The following is a 15279-nucleotide window of genomic DNA, read 5'->3' as shown; positions in this document are numbered from 1 at the left end:
GCAGCGGGTTGACGTCTATGCGATTCACTGCAGCCGGAAGGAGGTGGAGTTGGCAGCGGAGGTGTGGCTAGCAGCGGGGGTTGTCTGCGTCCATCGCGCAGACTTTCCCCGGCTGTCAGAGATCAGAGTTCCCCGCACCGGTGCAGGGAACTCTGATCTCTGACAGTCGGGGAAGGTCTGCGCGATGGACGCAGACAACCCCCGCTGCTAGCCACACCTCCATCCGGCTGCAGCGGAAGTTGTCTACACGGATCGCGTGGACGTCAACCCGCTGCCCCGGTATACAGCAGGAAATTGGAAGCACCGGTAAGTGTGTGTGGGGTGTGGGGGGGTGTTAAATGGGGGGAGACCCAAAAATTGGGACCTCCCAAAAATCCTGGCATGGAAAGCCTTAAAATACCACATTGGCTTCAAAGATGTCCCAAGCAGGAGATGAATGCAGGATGACCGAAAGTTTGCCTGTAACTATAAAACTGAGGACTGCTGTTATATACTTTTATCTATCTTTTTTGTGCTTTTTGTACAACACAACTGACTAAGCAGATACTTTGCCAAAGGAATTTGTTTTTTAGACAAAAGCCCTGACTGTAAAATGTCACACTTAATTGCCAAATATTGATCCACTGAAGAAAAAAAAATTCTCTCTGATCATCAAATAGATATCCCCACTTTTGAAATAGAAAATTGGTAATATTTATGAATACTGGCATACTGTGGGCTAAAGTATATGAATGTGCCAGACGCTGTTCATCTATACTTTTTTGTAACTTAAAGGCACTTTAAGGGTTTTTAATGATTGGCATTAAAACCCTTGCAAATCACCCATCACTAAGGGGAATTCTAATACCCAAATGTATGATACATAAATGTATTATTTTTTTTTCTACCTGTGGTTAGGCTGGTATTTTACTTTTTCCTCCGGAGTCAGACGATCTCATGTTACGTTGGAGGTTGGGAAAGTGCTTTTTAAACTGTTTTATTAAGGTGGACAGATGTTTTGTTAATTTTACAGAAGACATTTAGCTGGGGTTGGGTGCTCCAAGTGTGTCTAGTGTCATCAGACTGCTGCCCCGTAACAGCTGCCTGTCACAGACGGGGAGTGTTAATTCCTGCGGACCAAGTTACCTTCCAAGAGGATTTCAGGGCTTGTGACACACAGGAAATTAGAAGAGGCCGGATCACATCGGTACTTTCAGGAACTCGCGCTGTGGCTTTGAGCAGATCTGTAGACGAAGCGGTAGCTTTGCAATCGAGAAGAATTATTACAACCAATCAAGTCTCTCGTTGAAGATTAGCTTTAATTAAGAGGCATGAAAACTGTATGTGGGCATAATAATTTTCTTCCTACTTATTACAAAACTGTGTTTTGGACATTTATCTGCGCTTCCTCGTTCTTTTCAGTTTCCTGGGCCAATTATTAACCGTTACAAAAAGTATAAATATGTTAAATAGGCAGCAGACGGAATGGGAAGGTCAGCCAAAAACCACAGGAAAAATAAGTGCATATCTTTAAGTTTAAATAATGGTTTTGAATGGTAACACAACATATATTCAGTTTTTATGCTTTGTTGATAAATGTTTTTAGCTTTCAAGTTTGCATTAATATTTTCTTATTACTGAATAAATAATGTGTTACATAGCTTTGAACGACTATGTATAATAGTTTTTTTTTTTAACATTTTCTTTGCCATGTTATCAAATCAATACATTTGCCCGTCAGTAAACACTCCGGGATTAAACGGATCATTACCATTAGGGCCATAAGTAGCTGCTTGTTAAAGTACCACCCATCTCTCAACCCGCCAGGCCTGTTGAAATTCAACTAGTCTCAGCAGCTGAGTTTTAAATCCACGATGACAGGGCAAATGGGTGCTGCATGGTTGTGATTCTTGCCTTGAGAAAGCACAGTACCTATGTCTGCTCACTGTCTCGTGGCCCTGGTCAGGAGATCACATCTATCCCTGTGTGTGCTCGCATTTCAAGGCTGTTTTACAACACTAGACCAACTGTTTCACTCGTTAACAGAAGAGATCTTCAATTATATATATATATACCGCTCTTGACTGTGTAATGGCCCGGATGATCTCAGGATTATAGTTCATTGATTGTTACATTGCTGGCATTATCCCCTGCTAGGTGTTTTGACGAGATAAAATTTACTTAGCAGGCTTTTCACTTAGTGACCAGTCCTGGTTTGACCTTTATTAGCAGTTTGTGGATGGCTCTCCCTGATGTTTACAACGGTAGTATATATTCTAAAGCATTCATTCACCCGCTTTCTGTAAAACAAAATAAATAACTTTCTCATAAACCTTTCTTGACCCTGTTTTGATACAATCCTAGAAAGTATTGTATGCACACCTCCCAAGTGTTCCTCTTTAGGGGGGGCCTTAAGTGGCTCTTTGTTTTAGCTTGATGGCCCTCTTTTCCAGGAGCAAAGAAAGTGTGCTGCATGTTAGCATGTCTGTGTTCTACAGTCCTTAGACTTTGTATAGAAAAAGCAGAACGTGGGTTTATAAATGAGTCTAAAGAGAATATATTTTGCATCTACAAAATGCTTCAATACATAAAAAGCTGTCAAGTCACAAAAAGACTAGGTAATGTCTCAATGTTGAGATATGCATATGTCACGTGATATGGGGTATTATTATATTTTTCTTTTATGAAAACTCTAAATCTTATTCTTCTCTTTTATCCTTTTGGTAAAATAGAGAATGTCCAGTCTAGTGGTCACTGCCACTGGTCTGATATCTGAGGCGTGTGTTCTGAATATAAGTGTAACTGTAATTAAGTTCCACATAAAACAAGACCAACATACTAAAACATACTTAAATTAAGACAGCAAATTTAAATATATAATATTAATATAAAATGCTGACAATTGAAAAGTTATGTTCCTTTTTTCTTTTTTAACTGCAGTTGGTTCTCTTGTGGCTTTGGGCCAAATATAACTGCATTCTGAAATGTGTATATATGTAAAATATTTTATTCATTTTAAAAATATCTTAAGAGGCAGTTTATTGAAAATGTTTGTAAAAAAGAAATCACATCTATCCAGTGGGAAAAGAATGTGACGCATGCCTAAAGGATTCTTCTCTCTTATGATAAGTAATTCTGAAAATGCCTTTCTAGTGCCCTTTCACATTGACCTGCTGAAATTCACTAACAATCACCTGTTTTATTTGTGCTCCCCCCTTCCCCCACCAGGAAATGTCCATGACGTCCCAAAATTACTTGCCATTGTATCACACTGAAATTAGTTCCATGAAATCAGTTTCATGCCAAAAGGGTCCTTTTTATTAGGTCTCTTGGAATGTTGCCATAATGTCTCTGATTGATGGGTTAACCGTCTGCGTTAGGAGGAGAGACAGAGTCACATTTCAAGAGCTCAGACGTCATATCCCTTTCCCCACCGGAGCTGTCCAACTCATGTTACAACCCAAGCAAAGAGTCAAAGAAAACATATCAGCAAACATATGCTCTTCAACAGATTTGCTTGTACTCTAACTAGGTATTAACGTAAACTATGCAGAGAGTGATGAATTTACCCCTGCTTTCTTCTCCAACTTTTAGGATAGGTGCTTGAGGAGAAAGTCTAACCGGGAGAACAGACTAGAAATCGGTTTCCACTACAGTTCGCTCCACCAGGCTCTGGCAGAACTTGCACCTGAATTTTGGAACAAAGCTTTACTGCTCTTTTACTTACTGCCTACAGCAGCTGTGCAAGAAAGAAGTTGTCCTAAGAAATTTCACTTGGAGGACAATGTGGCCTCTTGGATAAGGTCTACTACAGGCCAGAAGACCAGATCCTACTACAAGAGATAAGAGGAGGTAGGATTCATGTTTTTTGGGGGCTACGCATATATCGGTGTAGAACATTTATTGTTTTCAACTCTTATTATACCCCTGCGACTTCATAATCACCTCCAAGTCCTTAATACTTGAGATGAATTGTATTCTAAGTTGAGAATAAGGGAAAGTGATGTGCCAGATAAATCTGAGATGCATAGAAATAATGTATTATTTCTTTTAGTAGTATTTTCTTTTGCTTATCTGATAGACTTTTTGGTTACAGATTTCATAACAAATTATTTGTTCGGCTCTAAAAATAAAAAATACAAAATTGTCATTTTTCTGCAGGTTGTGTTTAATGGCTGTTGTACACTAATTACATCACTGATTCTTGTAGATACGATCCACTCCGTGATCTCAGTGTTAATATTAAAACATGGCCAACATTAAAAATAATATGTTCTTTGGGTTCCGAAAATATGCACAAATTGCATATCCAAATGTTTAGTCACAGCATCATTGTCTCAAACAAAACGATGAAATGTTAAACATCTTGAAGGATAACTAATTACATACAAAAATTATTGCCTAGACTTTTGCATAAGTAGTTTGATCTCTCACTTTGTGTATGGTTTTCGTATGTTAAGGTTAGCATTGCATTTATTGATTAATTGTTCACAATTGCTTTATATTGTACACAAAAGTAAACCTGCAGAATGAATTTTATGACGACTAGTGCAATTTTTACTAATCCATCTATGCACAGGAATTCAGAAATGGAACACGTTAAGACTGAATCACCTAATACTTCATAAAGAAACATAGAATCTGTATATCGAGAGAACTTTGTAAATGGAGTTCAAAATAACTTTTTAGTTTGGTGTTTTGGATCAGCTGGAGGCATCACTAGATAAAGGAAAATGAATACATACACTTTAAAGTTTCCCGTTCTAAAAGCAGAGAAATGGCTGATGATTTGGGAATTGATATGGAATTAAATTCACAATGAGGGCATGGTGGTTACAGTAAGTTTAAAGGGATACTCCAGCCATCCTTAATGTATATGATAACTAAGTGGTGCCTTTTAATTTACTGATGTCCTGCTCACAAATGGATGCGGGGGATTTCTTAGAACCCCCCCATATACATTTGCCTCTTTTCCTGCTAGGAGGTTAATTGGCCTGCAGGAAATATTTAGATAAACACTTCTTATTCTGCCCATGCCTACATGGTATACTCGCCTCTTGCTCAGCGAGGGTCCCAGGGGGACTTTAAAGCGATCCTCTGTGCGCATGCATGGAAAGAGCTTCCATTGATTTTAGCGAGTTGATTGCATTGATTTTCGGAGTTTTACCTGCTGTGAAACATTTATTTGGTTGAAGATAGCATATCCGTTTCATGCTTAAATTGTCCCTATGCATTATCCTCTGCTGCGCTAACCGGAAGACTGTTCAACTTTAAGTCAAAGAGAGAGTCAAGTGTTCCCAGAGTATATACCGTACTTTCTATCAGGAGCACCAACTGCCTTTGGCACTGCAACTATTTGGACTAAAAAAAACCCAAGAAATTCAGCTGGTAGTACATTAAAAGTGAAGGATGTTTTGAAGGTGCAATGTATATATTGAATTTCTTACACAAAGCAGTCTTTATTCATGATTAACAATGGTGCCCTGCACCAGGACACCTAACAATGTGTGTTCATATGGGTGGCTTTATGATGTCATAGAATATTGTACGCATTGAACGCCTCATTTACACATATGGAACGGCTCGTGTACACGTATGGAACGCCTGAAACCAGCATTTTACATGCGTCGTTACCAACAGAATCTGGAAAGCCAGTTGTAGAGACTGTCCCAGAATAGACACAGAAATGCTGGTAATAGTACACATTGTCACTACACATTTGTGGCTGATTTTAACAGATACCCTGCATTGTATGTAGGTGTATATCTGGCTGTCTTGTGTACCTACAGTTTGACTTGCAAGGTGATATTGCTTTAACCCTTTGAATGCAAGGGCCAGGATGCATTTTTCTCCCCTTGTAGGGTAGGCCGCTTGTCATAAGTTTACAGTAGTTGTATTTAGTTAAGCTTTTCGTAGGTACATAGTTTATGGCAGACTGCATGCTGTAATAGAAAAATACAAAACAAAGTTATACAATTTCTTAAATACGTCTACTTTATTGAATTTCTCCACGTTGTACATACAAGTACAAAACATAAGGTATTAACTTATGTAGTTTATGTGTGCATATTTTTTAATTGTATTTCTCTGCAGGGTTACATATAATATCATAGTTACTGATCCATGTATGTTGGCAGGGATCAGGCAGCATGCTATCACTTATTTCTTTGTTTTATCTTGGTAGCAGGGAGCCGTATTAGGCCTACAGGTGGGCATTTTTTCTTTAGATCACATTGTCATCCTCCCCGGCTGTCCTGTAACGCTACAAAAAATATTTATTAGGGGTCACGATAAGGACCCCTATGAGTGCTGCTACGTAGTTGGCATACTAAGCTAGGTTTGCCAGCTACATACGGCATTTGTAACTGGCACTCACTCGAATAATGACATTAAAGATGAAAAATTGTAGCGATAGCAGACTTGATTATGTGAAGAGAAACGAAGAGGGCCAACTACTTTTTCAGATATCTAATAAAAACAGCCATGAAAACATTTTCCCATGTATAAAATGAAAAAAAGGCTAAAAAAAGACAAGAAAAAAACTACTGCTGCAAACTATAAAACACACGAAAAGACCCTGACTCCAGATTTAATTTCTTCTTTACAGTATGTAATATGCTAGAAGTAGTCTAACAGCCCTTGAATTTTGACCAGGAAAGTAGCTAAAGCTGTAGAGTGATTTTACTTCCATCTGGAAAGGGATTGAAATTTGGTAAGCTGTAAAAGAATCAACCTATTTTTCAGAATAGAAATCCACACCCCTTTCGGCAGATCTTTTTAGTTCTCATGCTTATTAATATATATATATATATATATACACACACACACACACTTCTGGCTGTAATATATATGCACCTCTGGCTGTATCATATCTACTTTATTTCTATTATGCAGGGCTCTCTCCACCTAATGTATCGGTTTGTCTTAGTCTGTCAATTCTAGTCTTGTCATACCCCTTGAATTTATGTATTGTATTAAGCGCTGTGTAAATTGTTGGCGCTATATAAATAAAAGAAAATAATAGTAAAAATAATGTAAGGGCAGATAAAAATTGCATTTAAATCACCCAGCTAGCTGATTTTGGTTTCTATTTACAGTAAAATATAGTATTGATATTCTTTCTCTTCCGGACATATCACAAGGCCACGTTTTATTCAGGATGAAACATTTCGTACACTGGCTTTTATAATTAGAGCTGGACATTCCCTGCATAATTCATATAATAAAGTATATTGCCATTCAAAAACCTTGCTTTTACTTAGTTTTGTTCCAAAACGTCCTTTGGCTACAGACCTGGAGGCTGCCCTTGCCAGTCATGTGATATTGTGGGTGACTTTCCCGGCTCGAAAACCGAATTGAGCCAATTCATGGAAAGGCTAATGAAGTCCTGCTTATACGATGCAATTCTTTTCCTTTATGGACTTTCATTAGTCCAAGTGTCTGGCTTGGTGTTTGACTACCACGAGGCAGTATGACAAGGAGTCAGAATGTTTGTCTAGTAGATTACGCTAATATAACAAAGTCAGAACACATACAAATGACTAATATGCAGCTGTCTGAAAACATTACATTATGCAATGGAAAAAGAAAACCAAAACAGCACAATACTTTTGAAAACAACCTTTAGTCTGATACTAGTAAAAAATCGAGGGGGGTCCTGCGGAGTCTACAAATGATTGCCTTGCCTAGGCAATGGGAGACTTAGGTTGGTATTTTCCAGCTGTTTTTATTCTGTCCACTAGTAATGCATAATTATAACTTAATTATAACCCAATAATGTAGCCCAATAACTCCCTATGAACACGGATGTATGTATGTATGTATGTATGTATTTAAGAATATTATTCAAAACAAACAGAAAAAGTAGTATTAATTCCCAAGAATTAAATTATAACTGATCCGGAATCAGTATTGGATGAGATAATTTATGTCAGATGATCATCGTAACACCACTATGGATTTCAGTGTGAATCGAGGTTTTGTTAGCTGACAAGGCTTATGGCCGCTGCCGAGGAAGGGCAGGCACAGGCATTTATTAACAGACACTTGTGCAGAGCATCATAGTTCCTATGACATCACTGCTTCTTCACAGTGTAAACCCTCCTGCTCTTGTGAAGTCACCATGTTTAAAAGCCAAGCGCACTTATCAACATAATCTAACTTGCCTGCTGGGATTCCAAAGCTGTGGTTTTAGGGCAATAATACTTATTTTAGTATTCTTCCTTGTCTGTTACTTTGTAAGCATTGTGTGAGGATTAAGATTTTCTCTTGGCATTCAAACAATACATTATTCACCAGAACGAACAAGGCACCAAGAAGTCTGAATCAACACCAAGGGCATTCCCTTGACATGGCAGGGCAAGGTTTCTTGCCAGGGATACAACTGTTTTTAGGCTTTGAACAAACAGGGTTGTGTTGTTCATTCTTCATATATATGTGTGTATATATGTATATATGTATGTATGTATATATATATATATTTATATATATGTTAATGATTTATTCGTATCATTTAACAAAATGCAAAGTGAGTGAACAGAACAAAAATTTAAATACAATAAATATTCATGTGACCATCCTTTGCCTTTAAAACAGCATCCGTTCTTCTAGGTATACTTGCAAACAGTTTTTAAGGGAACTCAGTTTCTTCTCTCTCTTCATGTTATCCCAGACAGACTCGATGATGTTGAGATTATGGCTCTGTGGGGGCCGTACCATCACTTCCAGGATACCACCTCATTTACTAGAGGGCAGATACATTGAGCTCGGTCCTTCATTACATATAGTTAATGCAGCGAGGAGATGTCATTTAAAATTCTTCTAGTATTTTCAGTTGTTTATTTGTCACGCGTATGTGTTGTGCATCTTATTTTAAACCAGTCTAATTGAAAAATAACCTGTCTCCTTATCATACGGTCTTCTGATAAGCAATAGGATGGCTCGGTGTTAATCAATCAGCTGGGCGCTCTGACTAATGATAGTCTATGGAGGAAAGAATTAACAGATCTTCATTAGCATTGCCATAAAGAATTAACTATGTGTGGTGTTTGAACAGGGAAAGTCATCTAAAATACCACGACTGCATCAAACAGCCAAATAACATCACGTTTTATTTAATGCTAAAGCACGTTTCTGTACATAGCACCGTTCTTAAGGAAAAATACTTATTTTTCCATCGGCCTTCCGGGTTAAGGCAGACATTTTTGTTTATTTTTGTCTTGAATTATCCATATTGTAAACTAGATAGGAGAATAAAAATATGTATTATCGTGCAATGATATATTTATTATGACATTTATTTATCTGCCTTTTCTGCATTGGAATACCCATTTTGCAGTGTTTTTTTTGGTCCTTGCTGTGCAACCTAGACTGTTAATTAAACACAACTGCTTGCTGACAGGTAAGATCCTCGTCAAGGCGGATATGTGGAATAAATTAGCCTGAGCAAACAGTAATGCATCACAGTGAGTAATAAGTGTATCCAGGAAATGCTAATATTGTTTTAATTTATTTCAATTTGGGAGATAGAACAGCCATTTGTAAATGTTTGTATGCACTTCTGAAAATGTGATGTCTAACATTAGATTGTAGAATTTATGCTGATTTATGTAAATCCGTTTGACAAATGCATATATTTGTATTGTTTTGGTTGAGCCATTGGTTATTTGCATGCGTCTGGCTCATCAGAAAGTAGGGATCCTTATATGTTGTGATATACATGCAGTTTCACACAGTGTTTTAACATATACAATTCTCTGTTCAGCTTTCTATTAAGGGGTTTTAAATCTGTGGAAGCCTTTATCAATGCTTAATACCGAGATAAACTGGTCTGGAGGGGCAAGGGGATAATTGCCCCTCAAGCAGTGGGATTTCAGGAAGAGGCAGATGCTCAGCAGGGTCACATAGTGGTGTGTGTGGTTTACTGTATAGGAAACAATGTATAGAAAGGCTAACCATCCCCTTTGTGGAGTCTGGGACGCCTGTCTCCTTAACATGTATCTGTGCATTATCAACCCCAATGCCTGCGTATTATCTCCTCTTCCCTTCTCGCCTTATTTCTCCCCCCCAGACCCATCACTTCCTCGTCCCTTAGTTGACGGCCCCGGCAGCCTGCGTAACTCCATTGCTGTATATGTGCTGATACCAGAACCAATGATTGACTGCAATGAATGAACAATGACACCTGAGAGGCTGCCATGAACTATTTCTAATCATTGAAACAAAGGTGCATGACTAGCTACCCATCTAAAATGTGTGGCCTGGCTCCTATACATGCATTAGCATTATTGGTTTTAAATGTTATTTGCTTTAAGTGTCCCTTTAAGGTTTGTGTAACCTCACAATCAACTGATATTGTTCTTTTAACAGAGGAAATGGGAAGCTGAATGTATTTCCTTTATGCCAATTACTGTGTTTCCGTACCATGGGGGGGGTGTAGTATGGATTTTAAGTTTTTGATGGCCAGGGGATTGTCATGCTGGCCACGAGCAAATGTGGGGTTGATCCCTTGTGATTTGAGCAGCTCACTGCAGGTATAGGCTGAACCGTGTGTGCACAGAGGCTTATTGTCCAGCCCGGCAGGATCCAAATCTTAGTAAATACCCAGTAAGATTGCTTTAGGTTGTGCACATTGAGAAATGAACCTTTAGCCAAAGGACACCTTTCTATCTGTTTCTCATCTCCGCGTCTTTATTTTCACGCCTATTTTGTCATAAATTATGTTTTTCAGTGTTAGTGGCTCATTTGGCAGGAGGAATGGTTTTCTTGCTTTTACTGTGTTTTTTTTTATTATTATTTTTTTGGTTTAAGGCATATAGTCTGATGTGAAGCTAGTGCTGCTCCCGCATGTTTGTTGGCTTATTGACTGACTTGGCAGTCATGCAAAAAAATGTATATTATATATATATATATATATATATATATATATATATATATAGCGCTAGGATCAAAATTTTTTCTGGCTTGTGAAATCTTGAGGAATTCAGGCATCCAGCCCAGATTAGAGGAGAGTTTCCTGGCTCTGCAAGATCCCTGCATTTCCTCGTCCCCCGGGAGAAGAGCGAAAAGAAACCGTAGCTGTGCAGAGAATTCTGAAAGAGCAATAATCGCTTTTTGTTTATCTTCAGGCGAGTTTGATGCCTGTGAACTGTCACTGCACCGATCTCGCTATTAAGAAGAGCTTTATTATGACAAGCAATAGCAGTTTGTGCTGGAAACGCTACAAGCGCCTAATCTTTATTTTAATATTGTTAAAATCATTATCTCACAAGGTCTGCACTGAATACCGCTACTCGTGGAAGATAATGTGTGTTTCGATACCTATATGATAATACCCTCCAGTGCCACGTTCATAGAGTATTACATGGGCCATATGCTCATGTACTGTATTTGCATATCTTTTTGAGTGGCAAAGCTACAGATCAATGATGTGATGTGGGTTAGGAGTCAAAGCTCTGAAATGGGAGAAGGAAGGAAGTTTAGCAACTTGTTCTGTTTTGAAAAATACGTGTAACCCTTTCTCTCCCTCTAAGCAAGGCTACGTTATTGCTACATGGCATTTTGATGTATGATCATTATTAATTGGCAGATACAACCAGTTTTCTTTGGAGAAAGAAACATATTGAAAGCCAGACCTGCAGATCTGTTCCAAGCTTTTGCAGGTGGTCAGAGCCTGCTGCATGCCAGAAACGGCTATAATTGGGTACTAGAAGAGACCCGTATAATACAACAACAATTAGAGCTTTCAGCACGAGTAATGTGACGTTTTCCTTTGAATACAATGTCCAACCTGTTGGAGAGGTTGTCACAATTGTTCAACGAACTCCACGTTCAAAGGTTTAAAAGTATGATAATAGAGTATGGTCCACACTGCATGGAGAGTATGGCAGATCAACCAGGGTTGTGCAAACAGCAAAAAAAAAAATATATATATACATATACACACAGTGGGATGCCATATATACCATAAGGAGTCTACCTAATATTAAATGTAGCAGAATACTTTCAAATATGTTGGTTTTAAAGCATGTGACTTTTCATGCCAACAGAGAGTGAACTTAGTTGCATACTGATGGCATTTGTAATGTTTTTCTATGGAAAACCACCTATTAACCACCAGAATTCTGATGTACAGCTGTTCACTCTCTAAAATTTGAGATTTTCACATTTTTTGTTGGTGTGTTATCATTGTGCTGTGCGAATGAACTATAATATATATTATAAAAGCGAACAAATGATGCACTGTATAAAAACATACAATAAGCGCTGAAACCAAATGATACAATGTAATTTGGGTATGTTTAGAAAATATTTACAACAAACTATCCGAGTGTTGGTCCACAAATACCCCAGATGTTTCAGGCTTTCCATTTCCCTTTATTAACAAATGGCTCTTTAAAAAGTAAATTTCCTGGCCACTGAAGCTTGCTTATGGCAAGTGGGGATGGAGACCTGAGATGACGCCTCTGGTTTTATCTAGATTCTGGTGGATGGTTTTGTTGAGGATTGGCAGGCCCACTTTTTAGGAAGCAGTAGCACTTAAAATTGTGATTCTCAATAATTTTCCTCAGAACTAGTTGATGCGGTGTGAGCGTTTGTTTCCCAGCATTTGTTAATTTGGCATTGTTGGAGACTGTAAAATGTAGCATGATATTCCCCTAGTTTACTGAAAGGGAATATCCATCCAACTATCACCTAGGACAATGGTTACATGTGCTGTTCCTTGCTTTATTTTTTTCAGACACATAAATATATAGATTCTTATATTCTTCTTATATTGTATATTTGGGGTTATTCCCCTCAAATACCCGGGTATGTGGAATTTTATTTTGTATTTTTTCTATGAAAATTAATAAAGAGTATATTAAAAAAAATATATATATATATATATATAGATTCTTAGTCTGCCAAACACATGAATGATGTTTCTTCTTTTGAAACACGAGTACGTTGTGTATCCTCCCATTTGTCTGAAACACCTGTGGAAGTAAGCCATTTAGAAGTGCAGTGTAATAATTCAGACATGTGCACATCTGATAATGTAATAGAACGCAGACAAATATTTCATTGGAAGAAACATTATTTGATTACTGATGGCTCAAAGTACTTGTTTCAATTCCGGGTGATTCCAAACATCTTGTGGTTGTACATTAACTATCCCAGTTTTTATGGTCCCCTATGACTCCAAACCTTTTTTTTTTCTTCAAATTACTATTTTTAAATTATTTTATTGGAGATTTTTTTTTAGTTCTAATGTATGTCAATGTAATCCTGTCTTTGTTGGTCATTATAGCTGCTAAGTATTATTTTGGACAGACCATCATCTATAGTCCTCCCCTGTGGGGGCCCACAGCATTTTTGAAAACCCATCCTGAGGATCACAGTTCATTTTTCCTCTTTAAGGCTAGTGGCTAATAAATCATGTATGTGTGATCGCCCGCTGAATACAGTCATCACTTGGCTATGCTATTTCTGCCTGCAACCGTGTTTATCCAGCTGGTGCTAGATCGGCTACACGAGTGGTAAGTAGGAGGCATGAAGGCCATTGGCTCACAAGGCTTGCTCTGGATAATAATACCTCTTTAATGACCCTCTTTAGGGGCAGATGGTGGTTCTGTCATACTTTATAGCAGTAGAAGAGATAATCCCAGTAAAGGAAGTAACTGCGTTAATGGAAAATAGCCCCTTACTATTCACCCCTTAAAAAAGGTTTTTTTCCCCATTCTTACCATATTTGCTGAACTATTGTTCCGCTTTGCCATATTTAGCATACCAATGCAAATTGCTTTTTTTGGGTAGGGCCATCATTTGAAACCATAATAATATATATAAAGCAATAATATTACTAATTAACTAATATCAGCCACTTGATCAGTGATTCCTAGAATATGACTATAAATATGTCATAAACATAGCTGTAAAATCCTGTTAGCGGAAATGATTCTGCACTTCTGTAAGCAGTATTTAAACATAAATATAATTGGCAAACTTGTTGGCACACTGTTTGTTTGCACTTTCACCTAACACTTTATTACACGTTTCCTGCGCGATCTGATTTGTTCATCAACCTTAATTGCACAGAGTGCTTTTCAATGCATTTACATACTATGGGTTCCAAGGTAATGCTTGTGATTTTGGTTATGATCTCCAGCTGAATAGTACATAAATGACCAAAATACTGATTAAAGCTCTGTCTAAATTTTCCAGTTTTCCATAAAAAGAAAATTCGTATTTAAAATCTCATCACTTGGGCAAGATAAATAAACCAGATTTCTACTGTGTCATACTAAAAGCTTCTACACTTGTTAGCTATAAATTTAGTAACTTTTAACTAAATTTCATTTTTAAAAAATACATACTATACGTATTATTGAAATAATAAAGTTATAAAGGAATGGGGTCATGAAAACCGTGTCTGTTTTCCATTATATGGTTAATAGACAATTTATTAATCCTGACAGTAGAACATGGTTCATTTTATGGTGAAGATCTAAGCGGATCTGGGAAGGCTAAAGTAGGACCTGTGAACAAAGCAGAGACTGCAGAACGATGATTTTCCTTAATAGAAGAAGATTTCAGCCAATGTAATGTCAGTTGTACTAAATGATCGTTTCTACGATTCCATAGTGTATTTTATTACTGAAATATTTAAAATGCTTAACCGTATGCCATACACTTCCTGTATTTTAACTTTTTTATTTCTATTTTCGCCAAATAAATATGCACCAAATTAGATTCTAATTATAACTCTAAAGTTACATCTACCCCAAAATAAGAGTATGTATTATTTGCAAAAAATAAGCAGTGCAGTCATTGCCTTTAACCATATTAGAGCTCTGCGCGGGACGGCTTTTTTAATCCCGCTGTTTTGAATCCCGCTCCCGCCACATTTGTGGCCAATCACGCCCGCCTCCTTACCTGATTTCCCGCGCAGTCTCGCAAGGCTGCTCTCGAGTTGTTCCCTCACAGCGTCTCTTCTCTTGCTCCGCCCAGGAACAAGGCGGAGTCACAGGAAGTGATGTCACATCACGTGACTACTCCTTGTTCCTGGGCGGAGCAAGATAGGACACACTGTAATGGAGCAGCGAGAAGGCAGCCTTGCGGGACTGCGCGGGATAACCGGGACCCGCAGGTACAGTACCTGACCGCCCGCTCCCGCCCGCAGCCCCAGCAAGACCACACGCACCCACGGGACCCGCCTCCCAATGCAGTCCTCTAAACCATATAGCATAAGCAGGTGTAAGACATGAGATGAATGCTAGAACAGCAGGGCGTGAGCTGTACCTTGCATACCCTTTAAGA

The 15279-nt window shown here is 38.1% G+C and overlaps 1 protein-coding gene across 1 annotated transcript in view; it reads left to right on the top strand.

The window, feature by feature from the left end:
- NEK6 (NIMA related kinase 6) overlaps nt 1-15279 on the top strand; it is a 91444-nt gene that overhangs the window by 14073 nt on the left and 62092 nt on the right. Inside the window, exon 2 of the mRNA XM_053472494.1 lies at nt 3574-3831. The gene's annotated coding sequence lies outside the window, so the exon portion shown is untranslated. The remainder of the gene's footprint in view (nt 1-3573; nt 3832-15279) is intronic.

Source organism: Spea bombifrons, chromosome 8 (assembly GCF_027358695.1).
Source record: "Spea bombifrons isolate aSpeBom1 chromosome 8, aSpeBom1.2.pri, whole genome shotgun sequence".
Taxonomy (NCBI): Eukaryota; Metazoa; Chordata; class Amphibia; order Anura; family Pelobatidae; genus Spea; species Spea bombifrons.
The sequence above is the reverse complement of the archived record's forward strand: the minus strand, read 5'-3'. Positions and strand labels throughout refer to the sequence as shown.